Source organism: Meles meles, chromosome 2 (assembly GCF_922984935.1).
Source record: "Meles meles chromosome 2, mMelMel3.1 paternal haplotype, whole genome shotgun sequence".
Taxonomy (NCBI): Eukaryota; Metazoa; Chordata; class Mammalia; order Carnivora; family Mustelidae; genus Meles; species Meles meles.
The window spans coordinates 193,926,923-193,953,220 of NC_060067.1; the positions used below are offsets into that span (position 1 = coordinate 193,926,923).

The 26,298-nt window shown below is 38.6% G+C and overlaps 1 protein-coding gene across 2 annotated transcripts in view; it reads right to left on the reverse strand.

Annotated features, from left to right (window-relative positions):
* Window positions 1-26,298, reverse strand: part of FAM149A (family with sequence similarity 149 member A) — a 65,236-nt gene that overhangs the window by 37,683 nt on the left and 1,255 nt on the right. The gene's annotated exons all lie outside the window — the stretch shown is intronic.

Here is a 26,298-nt window from a genome sequence, read left to right on the forward strand (position 1 = left end):
ATTTCTGCATTCTTGTTTGAGTGTTTTACATTCTAATAGGGGCAGGGGGCTTGGGATCAATAATGACAGGAATTAAATAGATGACCTCAATTCCTAAAATAAGGATATCAGGATCTACCTTAGCTGATTTTGGAGACTTCATTAGGATGAAGTGAAATTGTACATGTGATCACCCTCTGGAAATCTATTAGTCATTTAAGGATATAGCAATACTTACAAGCAACATTTAAATTGTCTAAAAATTGATCTGATTGGAAATTCTGGCTTTGCCTTGCTCAAGCCAGGGAATCCTGAGCTGATAATAATTCTCTGAGCATACACTGTCAAAAACAAGTCTAATATTATTCTCTTCCTCATAGAGTTGTATAGATTAATGATGAATTTTGGGGCGTGCGTGTGGATGCATAAAACATTGTAACTTAGAGCCTTCCCCCTTTCAGCTCTCCAAACACCGAGTTACTTCCAGTCAGAGTTTAAAAGGAAAAGTGAGTGGAGAGTTCACTTGTGTTCATTTTATTCTTACGCAGTTGCAATGACAAATGTTGTGTACAGACTTTTGTATTTATCCGTACAGGAAGCCTTGCCTTTGCACAGGTATCATGTAAACGGAAACTGTGGTCATCAGAACTGTGTCCTTGTTTTGCAAATATACACATATAGATACACATGTATTTTCTTTCCGCTCTATTAAAGGCTGGCTCCGACCGGGCACAGTGTCACTCACACTGTACTCCATTATCAAAGCATGTCCCTGTCCCCTGTAGCAATGAACACACCTAGCACCTAGATCTTGGTTTCTAGTACCATTCTCCAATAGGAGGAGCTAGGCTTCCTTGGAGAAAGATGATTCCAGGGCTGGGGCAGGAAAAATACAAAAATGTACCTGGAGCGTTCATAATGCCAGAAAATAAGGAAGTACTCAAAACCTACAAAAGAGTGGGGGCATGTCAGAGGGACTCAGGAACCAACCTGAAAGAGCCCTGGATGGCCAAAGCTAAAACAATTTGAGTAACAAAATAAATAATGTGGTATTAAATTATAGTCCAAGGAGCAAACTAAATATCTGTGAGTACATACTGATATAAATAAATGAATGAACAAATAAATAAATGGAGGGAACGAGGTGAATCTTTTATAGATGAATTATAAATGAATTATGTAATTGCCCCTTCTTTTAGGAGATGGAGCTTAACACCTCCTGGCTTCAGCCTTGAGTGTGGGCTTGATTTCAAAGAGTAGAGTACGAAAAGGGGGCAAGGACGACTTTACAGGGGAAAAACCTGACAAGCACTCCCTTAGTCAGAGGATCAAGGTCAGCATCATTAGTGACGAGTCATGATGATAGCATGTCCTGAAGAAGATATGAAGATAATGTCACTTCATCTCTGTGGTCTTCCTCCCAGGAACCCATAATCGCAGCCTAATCATGATAAAAACTTAAGACAACTTCTAATTGAGAAACATTCTACAAAATACTGTACTCTTCAAATTCTCAAGGTGGTCAAAATAAGGAAGGTCTGAGAAACTGTCTCAAACCAGAGAATATGAAGGAGACATGATGATTAAATGTAACGTGGTATCCTGGATAGGATCTTGGAACAGAAGAAGGACATTGGGGAAAAACTGGTTGTAATGGCTAACTTTAAATCAGTGGACTTTGAATAAAGTAGATAATCCTCCATAACATGGGTGGGCCTCGTCCAATCAGTCGAAGCCTTAAAGAGAACAAAGATGACTTTCTTAAACAAGAAGGAATTCTGCAAACAGACTGCCATTGGACTTAAACTGTAACTCTTCCCCGGATCCCCAGCATGCCAACCTACCCTGCAGAAAAGATATCAAGTCTCCAACTTTTAGACTTATCAAGCCTCCAACATCATGTGAGCCAATTCCTTAAGATAAATCACTCACCCTCTTTCTCTCTCTCAAAATACATCTTTTCATATAAATCTATAAACATTGGTGCAGATGTAGACATAAAGATGCATCCTATTCTGTTTCTCTGGAGAATCTCGGCCTAATACACTGGTGAAATTGGAATGAAATGTGAATTTTAGTTAAGAATAATGCATCAATTATGATTCATTATTTATGACAATGAACTATTCTAGTATAAGATGTTAACAATAGGGAAAAACTTTTCTGTACATTTAAAACTGTTCTAGAATAAAGTCTATTTCAAAAATGCATGCAATAAACTATTCTACACATTTAAATATATTTTATAAGTTAATAACTACTTTCCAAGAAGACCAATAAAGCAATAATATGTTTTATTATTTTAATGTGAAGAGTATAATAATCTTATACTGTGTTAGGTAAACTGTGAAGTCCATAGCTTATAGAAAATTATAGAAAAAATGTAGAATTTATATATATATATACACATACATATATGTGTGTATATATATATATATATTTTTTTTTTTTGAGAGAAAGAGAGAGCAGCAGGTGGAAAGGGGCAGATGGAGAGGGACAGAGAGAATCTTATGCAGGCTCCATGCTTGGCTCCATGTTGGGCAATGTGGAACTCATTCTCACAATCCTGAGGTCATGACCTGAGTTGAAATCAAGAGTTGGACACTTAACGAACTGAGTCACCCAGGCGCCCCTAGAATTAATATATTATTTAATGTAAAAATGAAAAAAAAATTACCTAGGTAATAAAATTTATAAGAACATTATTTTTAAAGAATTATAACAAACTACAATGAGTTATATCAGATATTAAATAACAACAGAAATGTTTTATATACATTTTCTCTACAAACAAACTATGTAAAGCAAAATGTAACTACATTACCTGACTCCTTGGGGATTGAAACGTTTGCTGTGATCCCACTAGAGTGCCACTAGATGTCAATCTTTCCCATTTTTAATACTGAAGAACATGCCCAGGTCGATTTTAATACCATGTATGTCTTTTTGCAAGGTTTAGGATTTAGTGAATTTCTTTCCAGTGCAGATATGAAATCCTGTTTGGATCAAACATCATTACTGCAGTGCACGATATCTAGTATGGACAGCTGACAGAAAATATCAAGACACTCACATTGTCTGTCCATGGAGCGCCAACACTTTGATAGCAAATAGGCTCGGGGACCTACATCGCTTACTTCTAAACCTTAACAACATGGTAATGGGTGTTGTTTTAAGTACAGAGAAGAAAACTGAGGGTGAGCAATATAAGTGAATTATCGAGGACAAACAGTTTTATCCAGATCTGTCTAGTCTGAGTTCAAAAGTTTGCCCTTTCTAAGATTTATCTCTGATCTAATTTGCAGCTTTCTGTTGAAGTTCCTTCTCTCATAAAGATGTTCTATGGACCTCTCTTTGGATATACCAAATATGTTCTATACTAATATTTGATAACATTTCCTGAAGACTAACCACATCCCCATCCCTGCTTTTTTTTTTTTTTAAGATTTTTATTTATTTATTTGATCACAAGTAGGCAGAGAGGCAGGCAGAGAGAGAGAGAGAGATAGAGAGAGAGAGAGAGGAGGAAGCAGGTTTCCTGCTGAGCAGAGAGCTGAATGTGGGGCTTGATCCCAGGACCCTGAGACCATGACCTGAGCCGAAGGCAGAGGCTTTAACCTACCAAGCCACCCAGGTGCCCCCCCCCATCCCTGCTTTAAAGCACTCGATATGAGTTAGTGCATTTAAGTTTCACAATGAATTCTTTTTTTTTTTTTAAGATTTTTATTTATTTATTGGATAGAGAGAGATCACAAGTAGGCAGAGAGACAGGCAGAGAGTGAGAGGGAAGCAGGCTCCCTGCCGAGCAGAGAGCCCGATGTGGGGCTCGATCCCAGGACCCTGAGATCATGACCTGAGCCGAAGGCAGCGGCTTAAACCACTGAGCCACCCAGGCGCCCCTCACAATGAATTCTTTGAAGAGGAAATACTTTTAGGACCATTTTGCAGATTGGCAAACTGAGGCACAAAGAAGTCAATGATATGACAGAGCCAACATTCTGACTTAAGGTATTGAAGACAAAGTTTATTCAACACCCCACTTCAGGCCATTACTCATGGCCTACCCCTCACAAGCCCTCTACGAAAGATTTGGAGGAGCTCAAGCACACTACATACAATAAAGCATATAGAAAAGTTTTTAAATTTAGAGGAATGTTGCATCTGAAAAGAGTAACAGAGGGAAAAATTATTAGACTTTCAATATGAAGACTATAAAACACTTAGAAAGTCCTAAGTAATCTCTGAGGTTGATAGGCTATATATAGAGAAAGATACAGAATTTGTATTTTATTCAAAACAAAACACCTAAATTGGTTATTTAGAAATCCAGCAATTTCTAAATTAGTGCTGCAGTCTATTAAGGACAACAATTTTTGGGTAAGAGCATAGGAAATTGTCAGTCATGTACTGTTTGAATCAGAAAACCAGAAATTTTATCCATCAACCTAATACACTGGATAAATGGATTCAATAACATTCTGTAATCAGTATTTTTTTCTTACTTTTAAACATTAACTTTACCATACTATTATAGTAGAAAGTGACAGAAGAGACAAACAATCTGAGAAATGTCTTATAAATATTTTTATAAAGAATTCATCAGGGGCACCTGGGTGGCTCAGTGGGTTAAGCCTCTGCCTTCGGCTCAGGCCGTGATCTCAGGGTCCTGGGATTGAGCCCCGCATCATCATCATCATCATCATCATCATCATCATCAGGCTCTCTGCTCAGCAGGGAACCTGCTTCCCTCTCTGCCTCTGCCTGCTGCTCTGCCTACTTGTGATCTCTCTCTCTCTCTCTGTCAAATAAATAAATAAAATCTTTAAAAAAAAGAGAATTCATCAGACTTTCAAAGTGGAAAAAAAACTACCTACATATATTCTATGAAGAGTTTATTTTCCCCCAATGCAGAATCAGGGTAGTCAAAGTTTTCAAAAAAGTGTTTTTAATGTTTAATTTCACTCATTCTTTTAATTACTGTAGCAGAAAATGAAGACTTGGTAATAATTGCTAGATCACTATTGTAAGTTTCAGTTTCATTAGATGTCATTAAAATATTAAAATACAGTTGATCTTCATTATTTATGGGTTTCATATTTGTGAATTCATCTACTTGCTAAAATTTATTTGTATTCCAAAATTAATACTCAGGGTGCTTTCATGCTTATTCACAGACATGCGCAGAGCAGCAAAAAACCTGAGTTGCCTGAATTGCATGTTCTCAGCCGAGGTGGAACAGAGCAGCATTTCCCTTCTCAGTTTTGCTCTAATACTATGAAGTATCCTTTTTGTAGTCTGTTTAATGCCATGGTTTGTTTTGTTTTGTTTTTTTTTTGCATTTTGTGTTTTTTTTTTTAATATTTTATTTATTTATTTGACAGAGAGAGATCACAAGTAGCAGAGAGGCAGGCAGAGAGAGAGAGAGGGAAGCAGGCTCCCTGCTGAGCAGAGAGCCCCACGCGGAACTCGATCCCAGAACCCTGGGATCATGACCTGAGCCAAAGGCAGGGGCTTAACCCACTGAGCCACCCAGGCGCCCGCATTTTGTGTTTTAAGTTGGTGATTTTGCTGTCAAAATTTGTGGGATACAGCAAAAACAGTGCTTAAAGGGAAATTATAGCATTGAATGAATATATTAAAAAAGAAAATCTAAAATCAATCTCCTACCTTAGGACACCAGGAAAAGAAGAGCAAATGAAATCCAAAGTAAGCAGAAGAAAAGAGATAATAAAAATTAGAGCAGAGGGGCGCCTGGGTGGCTCAATGGGTTAAAGCCTCTGCCTTCGGCTCAGGTCATGATCTCAGGGTCCTGGGATCTAGCCCCATATCGGGCTCTCTAGCCCCATATCGGGCTCTCTGCTCAGCAGGGAGCCTGCGTCCTTCTCTCTCTCTGTCTGCCTCTCTGCCTACTTGTGATCTGTCTGTCAAATAAATAAATAAAATTTAAAAAAAATTAGAGCAGAAATCAGAAAAATTGAAAACAGGAAATTTAATAGAGAAAACCAATGAAACCAAAAAATTTGAAAAGCTTAATAAAAATCAGAAAGCCTCTAGCCAGAAAGAGAGAGAGGAGACAAATTACTGAAGTCAGAAATGAAAGAGGGACTATCACTACAAATAACCATGGACATTAGAAATTTAATGAAGGAATATCCTGAACAAGTCAGTGCTCCCAAATTTGATAACCTGGATGGGACAGACCAATGCTGGGAAAATACAATCTGCCAAAACTCACACAGGAAGAAACAGATAATCTGAATAGGCCACCTAAATCTATTAAAGAAATTAGACCAATAATTAAAAACTTTCTAAAACAGAAAGCACCAGGCCCAAGTGGGCTCACTCGTAAATTCTACCAAACATGTAAGGAAGAAATTATACTAATCTCTAAATCTCTTTCAGAAGATAAAAGCAAAGGAAATACTTCCTAACTCATTCTAGTGGACCACATAATACCAAAACTAGACAGACATTACAAGAAAACTATAGATCAATATCTCCCATGAAGATAAATGCAAAAATCCTCCACAAATTATTAGTAAATTGAATCCAACAGTGTGTAAAAAGAATTATATACCACAACCAAGTAAGAGTTATCCTAGGTATGCAAGGCTTGTCTAACACACAAAAATCAATTAATGTAATCAATCATATCAACAGGCTAAAGAAAGATCACATGATTATATCCATAGATTCATAAAGTGAATTTGATAAAATCCAACACCCATTCATGAAACTCTCAGTAAAGTGGATAGAGTGGAATTTTTTCAACTTGATAAAGAGTATCTATAAAAAAGCCTACAGCTAACCTCTTACTCAGTTGTAAGAAACTAGAAGCTTTCCCACTAAGGTCAGGAATATGTCAGGATGTCCTCTCTCACCACTCACTTTCCAACATAGTGCTAGAAGTCTGACCAAGTTCAATAAGACACAAAAATGAAAGAAAAGATATATTGATTTGGAAGAAAGAAAACTATCTTTGTTCACAGATTATATAATCGTTTTTATAAAAAATCCAAAAGAACTGAAAAAAAAAACAACGAACCCTTCCTGGAACTAGTAAGTGATTAGAGCAAGGTTGCAGGATCCAAGATTTAAATAAGTAAATTGCTTTCCTATATATCAGCAATGAACAAGTGAAAATTGAAATTATAAATACACTATTTACATTTGCAGACCCCCAAAATGAATTATTTAGATACACAACGAACAAAGAACGTACAAAATCTATATAAGGAAAACTATAGAAATCTGCTGAAAGAAATCAATGGAGAACAGAATAAAGAGAGAAATAGTACATGTTTATGGATAGGAGGACTCAATATTGTCAAGGTATTAGTTCTATCAATCTCAGATTTAATGCAATCATAATAAAATCCCAGCAAGTTATTTTGTGGATATCAACAAACTGATATCTAGAACTGATTCTAAAGTTTATATGGAGACACAGAAGGCCCAGAATAACCAACACAAGATTGAAGGAGAAAAAGTTAAGAAACTGATGCTACCTGACTTCAAGACTTACTATAAAGCTACCATAATCAAGGCTGGAATTGGTAAAAGAGTACACAATAGATTAATAGAAGAGAGTAGAGAGCTCAGAGATATATGTACACAAATATAGTCAGCTAATCATGGACAAAAAAGTGAAGACAATACAATGGAGTAAAGACAATCTCTTCAACAAATGCTCCTAAAATAACTGGACATCCACAGGCTACAAAGTCAACCTAGACACAGACCTTAAACCCTCTCCAAAAATTAACTTGAAATGTATCATACACCTATGTAAAACAAACAACAACAACAATAACAACAACAACAACAACAAACCCCTATAAAACTCCTAGAAGTTAACATAGAAGAAAATCTCAGTGACTTAGGATTTGGTGGGTTCTCAATGACTTTTTAGATACAACACCAAAGGCATGCTCCAGGAAGAAGTGACAAGTGGGCCTTCATCAAAATTTAAAAAATTCTATTATGTGAGGGACATTGTCAAGAAAATGAAAAAAGACAAGTTTGAAGACTGGGAGAAAATATTTGCAAAAGATGCATTCGATAAAGAACTGTTATCCAAAATACAGAAAGAACTCTTAAAGATAGCAATAAGAAAAGAAATAACCTGGTTTAAATATGAGCCAAAACCCTTAAGAGACACCCTACCAAAGAAGATATACAGATGACAAACAAACAAATGAAAAGATACTCCACATCCCAGGTCATCAGGAAACTGCCAATTAAAACAACAATGAGATACTCCTATACACCAGTTGCAATAGCCAAATGCAGAACACTGACAACATCAAATGCTGGTAAGGAGTGGAGCAACAGGAACTCTTTTATAGCTGGTGGGAATGGAAAATGGTACATCCACTTTGGAAGACACTTCAGTAGTTTCTTACAAAACTAAACCTACTCTTTAAAAAAAAAAGATTTTATTTATTTATTTGAGAGAGAGAATGAGGAGCAGGGAGGGGCAGAAGGAGAGGGAGAAAGAATCTGAAGCAGACGTTGCACTGAGCACAGGTCCAGGTGCAGGGGGCTGGATCCCACGAACAGGAGATCATGACCAACGCCGAAACCAGGAATTCGATGCTCAACCCACTGAGTCATCCAGGTGCCCCCTAAACATACTCTCACAATACAACCCAGTAATCACACTTCTTGGTATTTACCCAAAGGCATGAGAACTTATGTCTGCACAAAACCTGCACATGGATGTTTACAGCAGCTTTATTCATAATCGCCAAAACTTGGAGGCAACCAAGCCACCTACCTTCAATAGGTCAGGGAATAAATAAACTGAGCTACTTCCAGACAATGAAATATTCAGCTCTAAAAATAAATGAGCTATCAAATCGGGAAAGGGCAGAGAAGAAACTTAAATACATATTACTAAGTGAAAGAAGCAATCTGAAAAGGCTACATACAGTATGATTCCAAACATACAACATTCTGAAAATGGCAAAATATGAAGGAAGTCAAAAGATCAGTGTTCGCCAAGAGTTACAGAGAGGAAGCGATGAACAGAGCACAGAGAATCCTTAGGGCAGTGGTATTACAATGTGATACTACCATGGTAGATACATGTCATACGTTTGTCTAAACTCATACAGTATGCAACATGAAGGCTGAACCCTAACGTAAACTACAGATGTGGGGTGATAGTGATGTGTTAGTGTAGGTTTATCATTCATAACCAATATCCAGCTCTGGTGGGAGATGTTGATCACAGGGGAGGCACTGCATGTGTTGGGCAGGGGGTATATGCGAAAATATCTTCACTGTCGCTCAGTTTTGTTGTGAACTTCAACCTGCTCAAAAATAGTCTTTACAAACTGCCAACCTAAAAAGTCACTAAAGTAAAAAAATAAAAACCAGAATTTCTCACATTTGAATCTCTGAGGTTGGGTTGTGTATCACCAATAGCATCTTACGGTGATCAGCCAGGCAGCAAACAGAAAATCCTTGTCGTGAACCATAAAAAAAGATGAGCCTCCCATGTTATCCAAAAAGAAGAGAACATAACATGTGTTAGAGAGGACGCAGAGGAATTGGAACCCTCGTATTGTTGGTGGGAATGTAAAATGGAGCAGCTACTATGGAAACCAGTCTGATTGTTCCTTACAAAATGAAACATAGAATTATTGTATGATGCAGCAATTCCACATCTTGGTAAACACCCCAAGGACTGAAAGCAGGGATTCTGGCAGATACTTGGCACCATTATTCATGACAGCATTATTTGCACTAGCCAAAAGATGGAAATAATCCAAATGTTCATCAACATATGAACAGATAAACAGAATGTGTTCTATGCTTACAATTAGATACTATTGAGCCTTAAAAAAGAGTGAAATTCTGATACACGCTACAACATGGATGGACCTTAATGATATGATCAGTGAAATCAACCCAACACCAAGGACCAATAGTATATGATTCTGCTTCTAGGAGATGTCTACAGTAATCAGTTTCATAGAGACAGAAACTAGCATGGTGACAGCCAAAGGCTGGGGGAACAGAAGAATGGGGAGCTCTTGTTTCATAGCTACAGAATTTCTTATTTGCATGATGAGAAAGTTATGAAGATGAATAGTTGCATACTACTGTGAACGAACCTGATGTCATTGAATTACACACTTAAAAATGGTGAAAATGAGGGGTGCCCGGGTGGCTCAGTTGGTTAGACGTCCAACTCTTGATTTTGGTTCAGCTCATGATTTCAGGGTTGTGAGATCGAGCCCTACATCAGGCTCCATGTTGGGTGTGGAGCCTGCTTAGGATTCTCTCTTTCCCTCTCCCTCTGCCCACCCTGTCCCCAGCTGGAGCTTGCTGTTTCTCTCTTTAAAAAAAAGTGGCTAAAACAGTACATTTTAAGTTATATATATTTTACCACATTAAAAAAAAAGATCACCTTGCAATCTGCATAATGGGTATTAGTGACTTGGAATCTTGAGACAATACCGAAGCACTTAGGTAAACTTTATCAATGCCTTAGGGAGGACTTGAAGCTGTGTTGAATCAGATGTCTTTGTTCATGTTCCATAAGCAGGGTCAAGTATAGGCTGGCTCTATGTTACAAACTGCAAAGCCAGAGTAAGAGCCCAGTCCCAGGGGCGCCTGGGTGGTTCAGTCAGTTAAGCATCTGCCTTTGCCTCAGGTTCTGATCTCTCAGGGTCCTGGGATCCAGCCCTGCATCAGCCTGTCCCTCTGCCTCTCCCCTCGCCCCTAACTGTGCTCTCTCTCTCTCTCTCTTTCACTTACTCTGCTGTCTCTCCCCCTCATAGAAATAAATAAAATTAAAAAAAAAAAAAAAAGAGCCCAACACTGGAAGCTTTTTATACTTTACTGGATTCATATATATTTTTTTTAAAGATTTTATTTATTTGACAGACAGAGATCACAAGTAGGCAGAGAGGCAGGCAGAGAGAGAGGGGGAAGCAGGCTCCCCGCCGAGCAGAGAACCTGATGTGGGGCTCGATCCCAGGACCCTGGGACCATGACCCAAGCCGAAAGCAGAGGCTTTAACCCACTGAGCCACCCAGGTGCCCCTGGATTCATATTTAAAATACTGTTTCATCTATGTTTTAATGGCATAGAAAATATGGAAATATGAAAATATGGAAAAACCAAGGCCTTGACAATGCTGAGTGGAAAACAAATTCAGAAGAGTTAGTCTTTGAATGTTAAGAACTTTGAGGAACTTATTTAGTCTATATTTTCCTTTTTATATTGGCAGTAGGGCAATTTATGGTTTTAAAAGAGCAGCCTGGTTAAACCTAAAAGATGTACTACAATAAGAATAAAATTAGAATTCTAATTGATGGGAAAGCATTGTATTATAGTTTAATTGACAACATTTTTCTTTTCTGTGGCATGTGAAATAATAATAACGTGTCTTACAATCAAGAACATCATAAATTCCATGAAGTTCAGTAATTCTTGGTTTTGAAACAAGGTTTTTATCAACACAGATGGCTTAATTTACTGAAATGGATAATAGGTCTGCAAAGATTTGCCCTTTGTTAAAAATGCTGCATGAACTGGAAAATTATATTGTACCAGCGTAATTTGTCAAATAATTAATATTACCAAGTCTCTGCTGTGGAAATATTAAGTTTATCTGTTTCTAGGTCTTTTTAAAAATTATTTATTTGAAAGATTTTATTTATTTATTTGACAGAGATCACAAGTAGGTAGAGAGGCAGGTGGTGGGGGGATGGGAAGCAGGCTCTCTGCTGAGCAGAGAGCCCTATGCGGGGCTTGATCCCAGGACCCCAAGATCATGACCTGAGCCGAAGGCAGAGGCTTTAACCCACTGAGCCACCCAGGCGCCCCAAGTTCTTTAAAAAAAAAAAAAGAAGAAGATTTATTTATTTATTTGAGAGCAGGGATGGGGGAAAAGGCAAAGGGAGAAGGTGAGAGAGAGAACCTCCAGCAGGCTCCCTACTGAGGGTGAAGCCTGACACAGGGCTTGATCTCAGGACCCTGAGACCACAAACTGAGCCGAAACGAAGAGTCTGGCGCTTGACTGACTGAGCCACCCAGGCATCCCTGTGTTTCTAAGTCTGAATCTGAAACCCTTTAGGTTTTTGTCTTCTGACGTTTTACAGAGATGATAAAGCAAAACAGAAGCTAAATTCAACTCATAAATTCCAAAGGGCCTCCTATCCAATAATGAATTGCAATGATAGGCCCCGCTGGCCTTACAAAGCTTTCTTGGGGTAAATAAAAACTTTCCAGTTAGGGGTCTCTTTTGATTAACTGAAGTTCTTAATTTTACTATCATGTAATATGCCAATCTTTCCTTTCTGGTTAGCATTTTTTTGTCCTATTTAATAGATCTTTGCTACCCAAGACATAAAGATCATCTCCTATGCTTTCTTCTAGAAGTGTCATTGTGCTTCCTTTCATACTGAGACCTATAATTCACTTGAAATTGATTTTTTTGTGTAAAATATGGCATAGGTGTTTAAGTTTCTTTTAATTTTTTAGGGATGTACAACTGATTTTGCACCATTTATTGAAAAGACCACCTTTCGCCAATATTTGCAAAGCCCACTTTGCAACAATAAGCATTCATATACTGAGAAGATTGCATTTGACTTCTTTATTACATTCCACTGGCCTATTTGTCTTTGCATCAATAATATACTTTATGTATTAATGTGGCTTTATAACAAGTTTTGTGTCCTTTAAAGTAATTATTGTATATTACTGTAAACAGTGTTATATAACAATTACTGTTTTTTCTGTATATTTTCTATCAATTGCTGTGAAAGGTATGTTAAAATCTTTCATTACGATTTTAGACTTGCTTATTTTGTTCTTTTTGTCAATTGCTGCTATAAATATATAGGTTTTTGTTCTCACAAACTCAAATTTTAGGCTCCTGTTTTTGTTTTTTTTTTTTAAAGATTTATTTATTTATTTGACAGACAGAGATCACAAGTAGGCAGAGAGGCAGGCAGAGAGAAAGGGAGGAAGCAGGCTCCCCGCTGAGCAGAGAGTCCGCGGGGCTCCATCCCAGGACCCTGGGATCATGACCTGAGCCGAAGGCAGAGGCTTTAACCCACTGAGCCACCCAGGCGCCCCTAGGCTCCTGTTTTTTGGTGTAGAATACACTCTTCAGGATCTACAAGGTTATTTCTGAGTTGTAAAATTTATCTCCTCCCCATATTTGGTAATTCTTGTATTCCCCATTTAATCTTTGCTGCCACAATCAGAAAACAGGAGAACACTTTTTCCTGCACTGGTAGAGAAAACTGAGCAGCAGATATTAAGTGTCCCAGGTCTGTCAAAAATAAACAAACTTATATATTTTTGAAATTACTGGTACCTCTAAATTCAGAATTTTCATATCTTCTAATAAAGTGGCCCTTTTATATTTATAAAATGGTCCTTGTTACTTCCAAGAATGCTTCTTGTTTTAAAATTTACTTGGTCTGATATTATAAAAGCTACACCAGCTTTCTTTTCATTAGCATTTACATGTACAAACATGCCATCCATACAATTATATTCAGTATTTCTGTATTCTTACATGTAAACTGTTTCTTTGGTAAACAATATAAAGTTGTTGCTTATAGCTAAATTCAGAGAGGATTACCTTTGCTGCTTCTGGCAGACGGGGCTACGGGGCTCTAGCAATCCCAAATCATGCTAATCCAATCCGTCATTAAGAAGATTTATAACTGGGTTTCAGTCTCTTTGGTGCTGGTCCCTTTCCAGTTTACTCTAACTCTCTGAGTGTTTTTGTTCATGTCGTTGTTTATTGTCCAGCCTTCCCAGCTGTCTCAAGTGGTGGGTGGTCTGACAGTCCAGTCTGCCATTGCTGGCAGTAGAACTAAGGGAATTTTTGTAGAAAAATATCATACAATGCGTGATATAAATCACCATTCATCTCCCAGGAAAATCTTCAGCAAAATATACATTTTCCCCCAATGCTTTAATGAGGAAGAATTCACAGACGTTTTATGGTAAAAACACGGTCCCATCCTGCTTCACGGTCAGCGTAAGGCAAAAACAGGTTTCCAACAGGGACAAGTATATGGATTAGAAGTGTATTTAGAGTACACACACACAATACACACACATACACACACACACGCACACGCGCAGAAGACGCTAAATTTAAAGTGTCAGCATTAAACCAATGAGCAGCTAAAGTGCATTAAATAATAAAAATACACATTCTAATCCTAAACTGAATTTAATACTGACCTTGAATTTCCAAAAATCAAGAGCTCTGAACCATAACGGACATATTTCCAGTAAGCAGAGTTCAACCCTTGGCTATAATAAACTCAAAAACACATTTTCCTTATTGCAAGGAGGAAAATGTATTGCGTGCTAAGGTGTTTCACGAAGAGTTCCTTTGTTTGCTTTTGTTTTGTTTTGTGTTTGATAACATTTAGCTGAGTCTTCAAGACAGAAAACTATTCGGAGTCCTCCCGCAGGGAACAATTTCTTCTCATCCATGTGTCACCTCAAATCATGGTCCTTAACTTCCATCGTCATTGTGAGCTATGAACCACACATTTGAGACTAATTTTTCACAATGTGCATTACAAATAGAGTGCTTTCAAGACTACCATGTCATATTCTTGTTTATGTGGAGAGTAAGGGATTACATGAACAACTGTGCATGAAAACACGTCTCACACATAAAAATGTCATCCTCTAATGTAGAGGAAATGGTTTCAAGGTTGAGAGTCCCTCCTTGACAGGGACTCCCTATCTACTGTCCAGCTCTGTGACTTCTGAAGGGCAGAGCTCCCCACATCTCTTTTAAATGTTCGCAAGATACAACCATTTTCAGTAAATTCATAAGCTATTGCTAAAAACATCCTTTGTTCCAATCTACCTGTCATAGCAGGATGGCTTTGGAAGTAAACAAACTTCTTATACTCATTAGCAGTGGTGTACTGGTAAACCAGCTCTCTGATGTGATTTGCAGGGTGTGAATACTCCCTCCTTGGCCAGCTTCCAGCCACCGTTGGGGTGCCACTCAGCGTGGAGCGGGAAAGAGATGAACATAATTGGCTCCTGCCAGCCATTTTAATCAACTCCAGCACACTGCAGTCTCATGGGGAAGGAGGGATTCTCGGAGAATCACACAAACTGGTATTTTTGCCTCTGAAACAACTGTGCCATCACATTATTCGAAACTGACTCACAAGACAACTTCATCCCTGCAGAAGACCATTCCACTCTTCAGCAAGCCTCCTCGGTGGTTCTGAAGTGGATAACCAGGTCAAAATTACGACAGAAGTGTGACCCATTGCTCATTTGTAAAGAGCAAGCTTAAGTCAGGTTTCTGGGAGTTTGGAGGGCTACATTAAGAGCCATATTTTCTCACTGAGTCCAAAGTTAAACTCCACCACCAAGTGAAGACAAAGGAGTAGAAGCAGAGGGCAGTCAAGTCAGAAGGGAAAACAAGGACAGAGATGAGTGCTGGCCGGGGGACGACACCTACAAGATTCAGTTTTATAGCCTCAAACTAGACAGTTGTGTACATGTGGGGAAGCGTGTTAGGATAGGCTCAATGTATGTTTGGAATTCAGCTATTGTCATTAATATTTCTTTTATATCTGAAACAGGGTCCCACGGTTTTCTTCAAGTAATTTCGATGTGCTTCATTAAAAAAAATTTCATTGTAAGGAATTGATGTTAATGATTAATTTGAAAATTGTCACTCTAGTGAATCTTTAAAATAAATACCATGTTATTTGATTTTTTAGGTACTCAAAAGTATACCATTGTGTTGGAAATCAATAAGCAAGATCCAACATGTTAAATGTTATGTGAAAGAAAAAAATTCATTAGATAAACATGAATATAAATGCCTGGCAAGGATTACAGCAGTCAATATTTAATTATAAGCCTTCTTCTAAACCCTTAAGTGAAACACCTAATTAAGAAAATGCTAATGTGAAGGTATACCCTTTCCCCTAGCAAGGGCCATATCTAATTGCTGCTTCTCCATTTTTCCTAGTAAGACAATGCTTGCCCATTATCTGTCTTACTAGTATGAATAAAATATTTGATTTGCTATTAAATATATATGAAATAATTTATAAGAACAACATATACAATAAAAGAGAAGACAGTTGATAAAACTAATGTTTCATTTTAAAGAAATCATGGCTTTGAGATAAAGGTCATTTTTTTATCTGCACTTCAAAACGGACAAAACTAAGCCTTAAATTTTGTCCCCTTACCAGTATTACTAGAAGTTTTATTCTAAGAAAGATAGTTTTAGATTGCTTATTAACATAATTTTTATTTTTCAGATTTATTTTTGGAAAGGGTAAAATTTCTTAGAGTCCGTTTGTTCCAGGGAAAATATTACCAAATACATGGAAATAGATTTTTATCCTCCTTACCGTCTTCAACAATTCCTTAAAAAACACTTGGTTATGACTGCCTGGATATGAATGTCACATTTTCCACCCACTAGCCGTGGGCAAGTAAATAATTTCAGTTCCTTTCTGAGCCTCAATTTCTTCATCTGTAAAGTGGAAATAAAATTCCTACCTTGTATGTTTGTTCTGGGGATTCATGATAACGTCTATAAAACATGCATGCAGCCCTTGGTCCCTAGTAGACTTGGAAATACCAGCTGTTGTTCCCAATGCTAAAAATCTTCGCTTTGCAGAATAACACGTATTTGAGGAATGCTCACATATATCAATAGGCTCATAAAAATGTTATAACTAGTGGGTAAAGCAAAAGTCTGACTGAGGTAGACTTTTTCTAGAGAATATATCACCTGCTTCTGTAAAATATGTTTTATATATAAAATTAAAGTTCCCTAGGATTTATCTTTATGCATTAATTTAGCAATGAAATTACTGGATTTTAAGGGGAAGAGGCTCACTTTCTTCCATGGAGATGCTTAATTCAACTAGATTTTAATGAATCTTGGATGTACATGAATGGCCTCTAAGACTTCACAGATGAATGGAAGAAATTTGAATTAAATGTTTCATTTGAGAAGAAGTCCTCATTTTAACCTTCTAGTCATCTAGTGACACTCTCTGAAATTTAACTATTAGCATTAAAAACCTAATGTAATTTGTGATCTTCTAAGTTGGGGTTTGTCTTCATCTTTATTACTGGCATTACAATAAATTTGAGATGACAATGATCCTAAGAAGAATATACTTGTCTATGTGCATATGGAAAGAACATTTTAGGGGCGCCTGGGTGGCTCAGTGGGTTAGGCCGCTGCCTTCGGCTCAGGTCATGATCTCAGGGTCCTGGGATCGAGCCCTGCATCGGGCTCTCTGCTTGGCGGGGAGCCTGCTTCTCTCTCTCTCTCTCTGCCTGCCTCTCTGCCTACTTGTGATCTCTCCCTGTCAAATAAATAAATAAAATCTTTAAAAAAAAAAAGAAAGAACATTTTATTTGGTTCTTTATTTTACTTACTTTATTTAGCCTTAATAATCTGTTTATTAAATAAAATTAGGGAAATGCTTGGCTTGACTGTTTTTCTTGTCATTGCCAAAGACCATTCACTTCTTTTCCAAGTTCACAATTGGATATTTACTCATTTCAAAAGCTTTATTTAATTTCTGTGCTTTATGAAACATGCGGTCTTTGTTGACTATTTCTACCTCTCAAGAATAAAACGTCATTTAAAAAGTTTTTTTCAAAACATACTTAATGAATAATATTTATTCATTTATTTAGTGACTAGTACAAAGTATTTTGAGTCATGTCCTATTTAATACGTATATGTAAAACACCTAGAATTCCTAGGACCAAAGAACATTCAGATAGTTTTTTGTAATAAAGCAAAATGTTTGCCTACAGATTGTAAAATTATATTCAAGAAGTGTGTGGTTCAGCTGTTGTTGAATTGAACAAATATCCATACTACTTTGGTGAAAGGAAAAGTCTTCTCATGTGAAGTATTTTTAAATGTATTTCAACTGATTTTTTCCCTAGTGTTTTCATGTCCCTTTGTCCCCTCTCATACTGCACAATCCAAAACTTTTTTGCTTATTGCTTCAGAAAACAAATGCAGCAGGATACCCCCTCTTTGATTTTTATGTGGGTGTGTGTATGTGCTTATTAAAGCCTGAACTTACAAGATTGGTATGGACTTTTAACCTAATAAAAGATTTAGAGAAAAACACATACATCAGGGAGGTTCTTCCTAACACTCCGAAGAGAAACAGATTCCCTAGAATGGGAAGATTCTGTGGGTCACATCTTCTGTCTCAGAAAAGGGAACCTTAGGGAGATTTGGAAATGAGGACTTACCTTAGGGAGATTTGGAAATGAGGACTTGAGGAATTGAGTGGCCAATACATAGCAAAATAGGGTATCAGGGACCCTAGAGAAGGCACAAAGCCAGGAGGTAGATTTGAAATCTAGCCAGCCCTCTGCTTGATTTGCTCCACAGTGCAGTAATGGGCCCAGTGGAGGAAGGAACGTCTTCTCTCATTCCCATGAACTGGTGGGTCCTTGAATCAGGCATTCAGCACCAGGAGTTCTCGAGGATCTAGGTAGGGTAAGGGATCGGAGGGGACCTGTTCCCTGATCCTTCAGGAGAGCTGGTGTGAGGATCCTGGAGAAAAGAAAGGCTATGTGGTGTGGACTGTCATCTTCCTGGAAGTCCTATAATGGAGAATGCTGGTATGAGAGCAACAGGCTGACCCCTGGGGCTCTCATGAGTACCACAGAAATAAGGGACAGAGCCCTAACTTGAAGAGGCATGGTGGATATGTGCATTGGACCTGGGTTATACAGAAGGATAAAATGAGACTGTGGACATTTCAGTGGGTTCAGCAAGAATAGAGGTCATCAACAAACAAGTCGGCTCCTTCCCTGCCACTGAATATCCTGGTCCAGTATTAGCACACCCCCAACCACCCCCCAGCTCAAGCCTAAGACAAAGATGAGGGAAATCCCAGACAATGGAGTTTTAGTTTCTACCACTTTGGCAGAACCTCAAATGGAAATTAAATGTGAGTCTCAAATGGAAATTAAATTTAAAATACGGGAAAATAGCCTCAGGGGGCATAAGATCAGTGTCCTCACTGTGACATGCTTCCTCTCTATGGGATTCAGAAGAGATTAACAAATTATGATCATCTCTTTCATCCCAAGCAAAGGACTGTTCCCAAAGAGGACAGATGGGCAACAAGAGAAGAAAGCATATTGTGTTTGCAAATTTCCTGTCAAAAGTTGCTCTTTTTTGGAAAGTATCTGTGTTTGCAAGTTATGCTTTATGAGACAAATTGCCATCAAGGATTGTAAATGAGTTATGAGAGTCATGGTGGACATAGCCTTTGGATTAAAACTTCAAAAAACAAACAAAAAACCAAGAGTATGAGAAAACCCTCTTACTGAGCAGTCCACTCTTGGTTACAGGTTTTACCCTGGGGCCCCAGCTCCCAAATGTATTGTGAACAGAGCATGTCTGCAGGTCTAGATCATTTGAGCAACAGAATCTCATCTTTAACCAGAGGGCTCTCCAAATGTTGCTTAGCCCTGTATTTTAGGGAGAGTAAAAAGACAGTATAATCACTTGGCTGGTCTCTTCTCTCTTGGTGTCCCAAAATATTTTGCCCCTTGTGGTCTAACAGTATCTAAGACAAGTCTGCCTCAATGCTTCTCAAACTATTGTGCAGTGTTACGATTTAAAAAATTTTTTCCAATTCTTTGTGCATAAATATTGTCAAAGCATAATAAAAATCAATTAGCTAGAAAATGAAATGGGAAAAAAAAGATGCACCCAATACAAACGTTTTGTTATCAGCCAATAGCCATAAAGTTACTCTGTCAATTGCTATAGAAGTTTCTAAATGGTTATTCTCACTCCCTGTACTTATCTCGTCATGGATTGGGAACAGGTGACCGATGGGACACATATTGAGAAACGCTAGTGCAGCACAGAGAAGTGTTTCCTCTAATTTTAGAAGACCTTTAAACACCCAGCAACCACAAAAGGAAACACTGTATCTTGCAGAGGCTGTAATGCCCTGTTACGTTGTAATATGTAACTGCTGTACATATTCTCCATCAACTGTATCTGGAAAGCTGGCATATTTATGTTCCTAGTCCTTAATCTTTCTCCCAAGTTCCACTCACGAATGTCCGGCTCTCTGCCTGACACCTTCTTCAGCTGTTTTCCTAAGATTTCAACTCAATGTGCATCCCAAAGTGAATTCCTCATCTACCCAATGAGCTCACTTCTGTGTTCCCCCTTTATTAATGGCATTCTCCTGGCAGCCATGTAAAATGATCTTCATCTCTCCTTGCTTCCTTCAGCTGCACCAAGGCGTTGCCATTCTAGTGATATTGGTCATCCCAGTATCTTTATTTTTATCATCTGCTTCTCAGCCCCTCGTACCACTCAAGGGTTTTATTGCCAGAGCCTTCTACTATTTCTGGGCTTACACTCTCCTGTGCGTTAGCTTAATCCTTCTAGAGCTCAGTCCAGTTTATGTCACTTCTCTGTCTAAAAACATTTAGTGGCCTCTCCAGTGTCTACTAAAAAGAGTCTGGTATACAAGCCTCTCCCCAGGTTTTCTCCTAATGGCTTTTCACAAACACTGTGCTCCTAACAAATTGAACTCCTTATGTGACATATAGTTTTGCGCTTTCGTGATTTGCTCACACAGTTTTAGTCTCCTGAAATGTCCTTCCAAATCCCAAGTCTCTATGTACCCCAACTTGACCCATTCTTTAGGACTCAAATTCCCTTCCCATTATCTACAGGCACCTTCTCCCCTAACTACGGGCTCATGGGCTCCGAGTATTCATCTTATTTTTCTTACTTTTTGAGGATAAGATTCATTTCTAGTTATTGTTCCAATCACTCAGAAGGTTGAGCTCTGTATGGGTCTTAAATGGAAGAGATATTTTATACATACACGTTAACAGCTATGTTTTGAAAAATCATATGTTAACCTTTACTGAAGATCATAGCAATAAACGGTATTTTTATACAAAGAATGCTGATGGTGGGTGATACATAAATAGATACTAAATGATAATTATGAGCCAAAGGTAATTAGCTGCTTATTGAGTGCTTATGTCCCTGACACCAATGGGAGATGTTTGCATATATTATCACCTGTAATGCTTACAGTATCTCTTTGACTCAGTATTATTTATTAATGCCCATTTTAGTGATTAAAAGGCAAGGCTTAAAGACAAGGAAGGTGAATACTTAACTACTATTCTATTCTTGGTATTCTCAGAAAAATTATCAAGTGGGATTTGATTGAAGTCAATCATACTTCAAACCCATGCTCTAAAAACTATCCTAATTTAAATTAACTAGTATGATTTCAAAACTATCAAGATTTTATATCCACATCATGGGATTGGTTTTATGTACCTGGCACCTATCAAGGGCTATACATATTAGCTACTACATTAGAAAAAAATATCAAAAGGTGTTCTTTAAATACATAGCAGAACATATAATTATTAGTTCAAATATGATTTTTGAGATTTTTAAATATAACAAAGCAAAGAAGATAATTTAAAGCATAAAAACGATTGCAGGAAACAGTAAAAATAAAATTGTTTTCTTGGATGAAGCAAATGCTAGACAATTAAGCAAATATGTGCACAACTAACTCAAGCTATTAGTATTTTTAATAAAGGTAATGGTCATAAGAGTGTAATAGAAAGTAATAGTCATACGATAATAGTCTACTGAGCTCACTGTTCATCCCTGTGGAAATGCAAAGTCCCAGCAGAAAACATTACTAACTTTGGTGAAACTCTAAGACAATGAAACAGAAAGACCCAAGACAGCAATTATTCTTAAGGAGGGACATTTAAATCGCCTCTAGGTTTTTAGGCAATTACCCGTGAAAGTTAATAAAATTGTTTTTTATTTTACATTTATTGTTTTATTTTTAAATTTTATATTTATTGTTTTATTTACTGTACATGTTGTCTTCAGTGGCACAGGACAAAGAGTTTATAGTCCAAGTAAGACTTAGTATGTGAACACAAATTACAAGGCTGGCTGGTAGGAATGGCCAAGAGCCGTACAGAGAGCAGGCCGGAAACAATTTGCGATGTTACGATTATTCTGCAGGGCCTATAAAACTTAAAAATTAAAAGTCTGATCCCAGGGTGGAAAATACATCCCTTCTAGGTACTATACCACAATCAGTGGTCATACTAATGAAGGTAACCTTTATCTTGGAAGGGCCTATTTAGCCAGAGCAGCTCCATCCTGCCCCTGCCCCCCACCCTCCTTTCAGGGAACTTACTTAAAAGCAAGTCCCGGAAACCAGTCCCAGGTAACAAAGCCCAAATACAAGGGTGGGTCAGGCCAGGTGGAGGTATCCAATCCTTGGGGGCGCATACTCTTTCCCTAGCTACCAAGGAGTATGGGCCCCGCCCTTTGGGCGCCAATTCTGACCAAGGTGATAGGTTATTTCAAATATCTACTATAGGGTAAATTGTAATTCAATTGGTCACTTATGTGTGACCTAGCAGGACTGTGTAGCTTTCTCTGTGTTACAATCTCATTGGTCACCTGTGCATGGCCAGGCCCAACCACATGGCCTTTGCCCTTAAAAGCTAGTCTTTAAAGAAGAGAGGGGTCACCTCTTTGCAAGAGACGGCCCTGGCTGGTCAGTTTGATTCTTTTATTTATTTATTTATTTATTTGACAGAGGGATCACAAGTAGGCAGAGAGGCAGGCAGAGAGAGTGGGAAGCAGACTCCCCGCTGAGTGGAGAGCCCGATGTGGGACTCGATCCCAGGACCCTGAGATCATGACCTGAGCCAAAGGCAGAGGCTTTAACCCACTGAGCCACCCAGGTGACCCTGGTCAGTTTGGTTCTTGATGCTTGGCTCGAAATAAAGCTTTGCTTTTCCTTCGCTTTGTGTCAGTCTCACTCCTTTGACCATGGACCCAACAATCTTCTGTCAGTTGTGATGAAAGATTCAAGTACTCTAATTTGTTCTCCCAAATAATGGAACTAAACGATTCCATTTATTAGAGTCAGATGATAACTGTCAATGAATTCTTTTTTCCTGTCACTCTTTCCTTCACCTGGAATGCATCCTTTCAACTTTCATTTCTGTGCCAGGAAGCAGATGGTAATCATGGCTAACATTTTTAAAGCATTTCTCCATGCATTAGTCACTTAAGATTTTATTGCAATTAATTTTGGGAACATCCCTATGAGGCAAGTACTATTATCAGCTGTGTATTACCAAGGAGGAGATCCTACAGTTTGGAGCACAGAGTAACCGGCCCAGAATTACACAGCTGGCAAATGGTTTGAGGTTGGAATCCCAGTCTTCCGACTCCTGGGTGCGTGGGCGTCACTCCCACCCTGGGCTGTTTCAAGAATGGATGAACTGAGAGATAAGTCCCTGCATTTGTGTTATTGCCAGCCAAGTTAACAAGCCCTGCTGGCAATTACTGCAATACTTCCCACACTAACATGACTCTGACAATGGGACTCAATCACTCAAAAAAAAAAAAAAAAAAAAAGCAATAATAATTATATGTCAGCAGCGATAACTTACAAAAGATAGAAATCCTTTCTGACTATGGGAAGTTCACAATCTACCAATATTCATATACAGCTGTTATCTATACAGCTACCTCCCTTACCTACTGTTAGCAATTCTTTTATGTCCAGAACAAACAGAGTAAGACCTTTCACAAGGTGGTTATTGTGTAGTTCAGAAGTGGGAAAAGGCAGTGTGGTGTGTGGGTGAGACTGAATGAGTGTGAATGAGGTGCAAGGTGTAAAGGAAAGGCAGAAGGGCATGGGGAAGTGAGGGTGAAGACAAAAAGTGTGCGATCACGTATCTGGGAGTGCAAGAAGGCGAGGAGAGGAAGGAAACTCGGTATTCTCTACCTCTGCTTCAGATGTGGCAGTCAGTGTGCTTCCTGGAATGCAAAGGACAAGCCTTTCTTCTGGCATTCATTTACTGAATCCACAGTTCAGAGATCAAAATTCATGCTGCTAGACAGCAGTGTAGTAAAAAAAAAAAAAAAAAGAAAAGAAAAGAAAAAAAAAGAAAAGAAGAATAAAGACCCAGAATCGAAAGTTTGCATACCTTCCCACTCCAATTAATTTCACTATTTGTAGTTTTAATAGAACAGTACAGAATCAGAATGTACAACACCTGGGTTTTCTTCAAAGAAATAGAAACCGTGAATGAGGATTTTGCTTTGTAAGTGAGTGTCATGTCTTGCCATTGGATTCATGTTTCCCAAAGGTTTATTTCCAGTTGTTTCTAAGTCTGCATACTCTCTCTACCTATGGCTTTTTCCCTCCTACTCCTGGATTAACCACCTCCACGGACTCAAGTCCCTGCGGTTTAGAAAACCAAATACTCTATTTTAATATCTCTAATTAACTCTGTTTTAATCAAGCAGGCTAGTAATTCCTGGCCGCTATCTATAAAATGTCAGGTGAAGTTGTATCAATATAACGTAAATCCATCATTGAATGATGTCTGTTTATTCAATGTTACAGCCAACCCAGAAATCCAGGAGGGAAAAAAATATCCTTTAAGGAGCAAAAGGTCTGTATGTAATGATGGAAAAAGCAGCTTAATACTTTCTTCCTTTCTCCTTGACCCTTAGTAAACTTTATAGATGAAAAAGGAAAGAGGCGTGAAAGGAGAGGGATATGAAGATTTGTGTATCTACAAAAGAAAAATGGTGCACTCAGAGGGCTCTCTGATGTCCCAGGAGAGTGGGAGCACACATAATCAGAAAGATTCTGCAATATCTACGCATATCATTTCTCATAGCAGTTATCTAAAATTCAATGCCTGTACTTTCAGTAAAAGTGGATACATTTACTAATGCAGAAGTCACTTCTGTATAAAATGCTAAATACAGTGTCATTCAAAATGTGCCTATCAAAAATTTTTGGACAATAGAAACATAGACTAAGATGCTTGAGAATTGAAGCCAGCACCAGGTCTCTCCCTGGCCACGCTGAATGTCTGGGTGCCTGTTTATATAAAGCACTAAGCCTAGAGTTTAAAGTCGGGGTGTTGAACTGTTTGCTCATAAAGCATTAACTGCGCAAGTGTTCAGGGCCAGTAGCCAATAACAAAGGCTTGACTTCTCAGGATAGGTACTCTACCCACTTATTCAAATGCAATTGATTTTCCTTCGAGAAAAATCAGTTGATTAATGCATTTCCTACTGTGCTGTTTTAAATAAAAAGAATACAACCTAACGTCATTTGTTTACCTTTGCCCTGAGGTGAAGGTCACGCAGTACTGTGAAAATGGACTTATTTAAACTGTGAAAGGGTTAGAATCCATTTTAATGCAAAAATTCTCCAGCCCCTTTGGAGGGTGGGGCGGGGAGAGGGGAGGAAGGGGTGGGGAAGAGCTTCTTTACCAGCAGGTCGATCCTTCCTTAGATAGATTATAATGTAGAAATTTCCATCTGTCAGTGGGCCCCTCTGGTCCGCCTTTGACCCTTTCGCTATTCTTTTGCAGGATTCAGAAGGCTGAACACTTCTGTACCCACCTAACGTTAGCTGTATGTTCTGCTCATTAAAAAAATAAAATCGGGGCACCTGGCTCCGGGGGTTAAAGCCTCTGCTTTCCGCTCAGGTCATGATCCCAGACTCCTGGGATCTAGCCCCGCATCCGCACTCGGCTCAGCAGGGAGCCTGCTTCCCACCCACCAACCCCCCCACCCCGACTCTCTGCCTGCCTCTCTGCCCAGTTGTGATCTCTGTCAAATAAAATAAAATCTTAAAAATAAAATAAAATTCACCTTAATGCGAAACTGCATGTTTTTAGATGAATGTTTTCATCACTGCTGTCGATGGTGAGAGGGTCGTGTGTGTGTGTGTGTGTGTGTGTTGTGGACAGGGTTCCCCAGTCCCCAGTGAAATGTTCCCGTGAAGTCAGTCAGCGTTTCTGTAGTACCTCAGCGCACTATGACAATAACTCAGAAGCTCTAGGGTGTATGATCACAAGTGTCCTGAGCCTTACAAATCCCACGTGTGTCAGACGATGGTGTACATATGTAAGTTAATGAGATGTCACACGAAGAAAACCCATCCCATTTGGGATAAGGGTTGTGGTTGATCTTTGAAAAGTAGGGAGGCACCGTGTGTCTCACCGCGTCTCAAAATCGTGGCTGCCAACGAGTGTGCTCGGCGAGGCTGCACATCGAGCCTATTCTGCACGAGAGAAAGGGACCGGAGGCCTCCTCTCCAAGTCCCTAAGGAAAGCAGGGTATCAAACAATCTAAACGAACGTTTCAGTTAGAAGGGAAACCAAATTCCGTCCTTTCCTTCCAGCCCTGCTTGGCCTCCCTCTCTGCCG